At 50.9% G+C, this 3719-nt stretch overlaps 1 long non-coding RNA gene across 1 annotated transcript in view; it reads right to left on the bottom strand.

The window, feature by feature from the left end:
• LOC118162865 overlaps nucleotides 1-1623 on the bottom strand; it is a 1922-nt gene extending 299 nt beyond the window's left edge. Inside the window, exons 1-2 of the long non-coding RNA XR_004748681.1 lie at nucleotides 1325-1623; nucleotides 810-896 (exon numbers count right to left, since the gene is read on the bottom strand). This is a non-coding gene — a long non-coding RNA (uncharacterized LOC118162865). The remainder of the gene's footprint in view (nucleotides 1-809; nucleotides 897-1324) is intronic.
• Nucleotides 1624-3719: the final 2096 nt, after the last annotated feature.

Below are 3719 nucleotides of genomic sequence, written 5' to 3'. Positions count from 1 at the left end.
TTGGGAGACACAGCCCGGCGCCTCCCCTCCTCTGCTCTGCTTTTTCCCCCGTACAGCCCCAGCGACACTTGCAGGCGGCAGGGAGGCTGAGCTCGCCCCCGACCTCACTGCCGAGCACCCCGGGGGCACGGCGGGCGGTCCCCTCCCAGCCCCACACCGAGTGGGGAGCTCCAGCACACCGCTAGCTCCCGTAGTCCCACTTTTTTTTTTTTTTTTTTTTTTTTTTTTTTTTTTAACTTCGGGGTCTCCTAACGCCCCAGCCACTAGGGAAGAGTCTCTAAAAAGATTTTTATGCCCCCTCTCGCCCTGCCTTGCGCTGCCCCTCCATGCCTGGGGTTCGCAGGACGCCGGGGTGCCCCGGAGCCCGCGCCCCCGCCGCAGCGCTGCCCCGGCCGGGCTCCGGGAGCCGCCGCCCTCCTTCCTCCCCGCCCCGGGGACTGCTGCGCTCGGGGGTTTCTTGTACTTCCCAGCCCTTTTGTCCCCAGGCCAGGCTACCGTCGTTGCCGCCGATCCCTGGGGCTCCCTAAACTCTGGGGAAGGAAGCGGCCGGCTCAGGCATCCCCCGTCTCCCGCCCCGGCATGCAGAACACATCGCAAGAGGCTAAACCTCACCCGGCGTCTCCCTGGGAAGTTGCATCTCAGTTTTCTCCGCTCAGCAGAACACACTGAGCTCGCTGCCGGGAGATTCCCCCTACGCTTCCCCCGAGGCATCTCTACCGCTCGCCTTACTCCGCACCTTATCACTGCTAATATTTTAAATCGTATTTTGCAAAGGGAACGGCCGGCGGGCAGGGGAACGGCCCTTTTACCTGGGAGGTCCATGACGGGAGAGGAGGGCTGGCTAGGTAGCGCGTCCGTGAACTTGTATTGCTTAGAGAAAATGAACCGAGATCGCGCTGGCAGAAAGAAAAGGAAACAGGAGTCGCCTCTTTCTCTCCCGCCCATTGCCAATAATCCACCCCCCCTCTACCCCCTCCCGGCCGGCACCACCACCACCACCCCACTTCCTCCCTCCTCCCCTCACCACACACACAGACACAGACACACACACACACATTGACACACGGACACACGCACACTCTCTCGCACCCGGCAGGGATCCGGGCGCCAGCAGCGGAGCTCTGACACCTCCCGCTCCAGCACCGCGGGCACCCGCGGCGGGGCGGGGGGCTCCTACATGGGCGGTCTCCCCGCGGTGGCCACTGGAGCTCGTCGCATGCAGCTGGGCAGAGCCCTGCTGTCTCCGTTCCCCCGTTCCCGGCACTTCAACCCGTCGAGTTGAAACGCCGCGGTGCAAACACGCCACCGAGGCGTTAGCGCTTACCGGCAGCCGCTGTAGCGACACGGCGCAGCACCGCGAGCTGGAAGCTGCTCGGGTTCACAGACGTTACCGCCGATAATAGCGACGATACGAATCGTTAAGGTGGACGCCTCGTTTGGGGCGCGCCAAGCCCAAAGGCTGCCCACGACGCCCTGAAGGGTTCCCCGGGCGGACCCCGCTCGGCGGCGGTTCCCCCTTTAGCCAAGAATTTATATCCCGGCTCCCGGCTCCGCTCCCAGGCCAGGACCCGCACCTGCACCCACACCCGCTGCCAGCCCTGCACCGGCACCGCACCCGCACCGCCCGCGGCTCGGCGCTAAGCGCGGGCGGGCAGCACCATCTGGCGGCGGCGGGTCTGGGAGGACGGGAGGGAGGGAAAATCCCAAAGAGCCGGGGAATTAGGTGGGCGCCCCCTCCCGCTGCCCGCGGGGCCCGGGGGAGTTGGGCTTCCGGGACCCTCCGGCCTCGCAGAGCGGTCGGGATGCTGCATGTGGCTGCCGAGGTCAGCATCCGCTATCGTCGGCTGCAAATGTTTCATGCGTCTCGGCTACCGAGAGGGAGGGGAAGGTCTGGCAGTGAAGTTTTGTGAAAAAGGCATCACCTTTCAATGCATTTCACTCTGTTGTAAATTGGTTTTCTGGATGCATATGGCGTTTTCCTGGAGATCCTGATAGCGGACTTCAAGGTCTGAAAGTAATGTGTTAGAAAACTGCATATAAATCTAAATGGTAGCCCTAATGTTCTTGAGCTGGAGAAAAAATTGCAGGTGTATCTCCATAGTAAAATTACGATCTCATCTATGAATGAACACTCCTGTTTCAATCTTCTGCTTTAACCACCAGTAAGGAACCCCTGTGGGTGTCTGCCTGATGATTTGCACTGTGAAATTAATCATGCCCTGAAAGCACAGCTAAGCAGTGTGCAGGGAATTCCAAACCTATGACTCCTTATTTCAAATATACTAAGCCTGAAATACTCATGTTTGATGGTCTTTTTTCCTGAGTTCAAGCATGGAGGGATGACAGTAAAAGCTGAAAAGTGTGGTGCATTAACAAATATGAGAAATCAGAGCAGGAACCAGTCTGTGGCTGTAAGGCAGCACCTATTCTGCAATGCAATGAAAAGGACCACAGAAATTCCTCCAGAAGACATCAACACTCAATCTCACATAGAGACTGAGGACTGGGGAGCTGCTATTATTTCTCTTTAGATCAGACTAGTCATTTATTATTACTCTGTTGTGTAAACAAGGGATGAAAGCAGACCCAAAAGATTTGTTTCTTGTTTTATGTGACTTGCAACGTAAGGCCCGGTGGTGAGGGAGTGCTGGCACATCATCACTTCTTTATGCTGCTTTCAAGAAAGATGAGCATAAAAACTAAAGGCAATTGGAAAGCCCTTGAATCTACTGTTCATCTACAGAAATAAATAAATAAATAAACATGAAATCTTGCTCCTCTTTTAATGCAAGGAATGAATCCCACACTTACTGAATCCCTTTTCTCTATAGATAGCAAAAGAACTGTCAGTAAAGCATGAATGGAAAGAAGAAATAACAGAATAAGAATATTTATTTCTAAACAAATATATAATTATATGAACATTAGAGTGTTTATTAAAAAATAAAATAAAAATCTCCACTTATTAATTCTAATTAAATGCTGTGCTTAAGGGATAAATCTGCAGCTTTCTTGAAGCTATGTTTCCGGAAGAATTATGTTTGCATTTTCCTTTCTTTTTTGAGTGGCTAGGCTGAAACACAACATTTGCAATTACTAGTTGCAGTTCACTCATTTATGACGTAACTTCAGAAATTGTAACTTTTAAAGAAAATAGATAAGGTAAATACAGAAAAGAACTGTGTGTTATCAAGCTTGTGCCATTTTTCATTACTTTGTCAAGACTGTTAGGAATACAAACATTTCTACCAGGGACACCTGATGGCATGGGAATTCTACAAGAAATGAAACTGCTCACTTCTTTGGGACCTTCCTTAAGCTAGCACTCACCTTGAACTCATTAAAGCCAATGGCTTCAAGGGAAAAAACTTCGTCTCAACTACTAAATCAGCAGAAAGGTATTTTGATCAGTAAGTCCCAACTGTTTCCCATGCATTATTTACATCAATGCCTAACTAAATGGGACACTTCTTTCCCAAAGAAAACACATGCATATCTGTTCCTCAAATTAGTTCACAGATGTTTGTATGTATCTGGATGTTACATGTATAAGTAAACAAATAAAACACAGAAAAAAGGGGAATGTTCACTTAGTATGAAACACATTTCGTCTTCCCATAATATTAGCACAAGTTTGTGACAGGAACATGCATATATAATATATATATAATTATATATTTTCTTTTTGATCATCCAGGATACAGAAGACTGAGTACTCA

The sequence above is a fragment of the Oxyura jamaicensis genome, chromosome 2 (assembly GCF_011077185.1).
Source record: "Oxyura jamaicensis isolate SHBP4307 breed ruddy duck chromosome 2, BPBGC_Ojam_1.0, whole genome shotgun sequence".
NCBI lineage: Eukaryota > Metazoa > Chordata > Aves > Anseriformes > Anatidae > Oxyura > Oxyura jamaicensis.
This window is presented reverse-complemented; position numbering and strand designations above follow the sequence as displayed.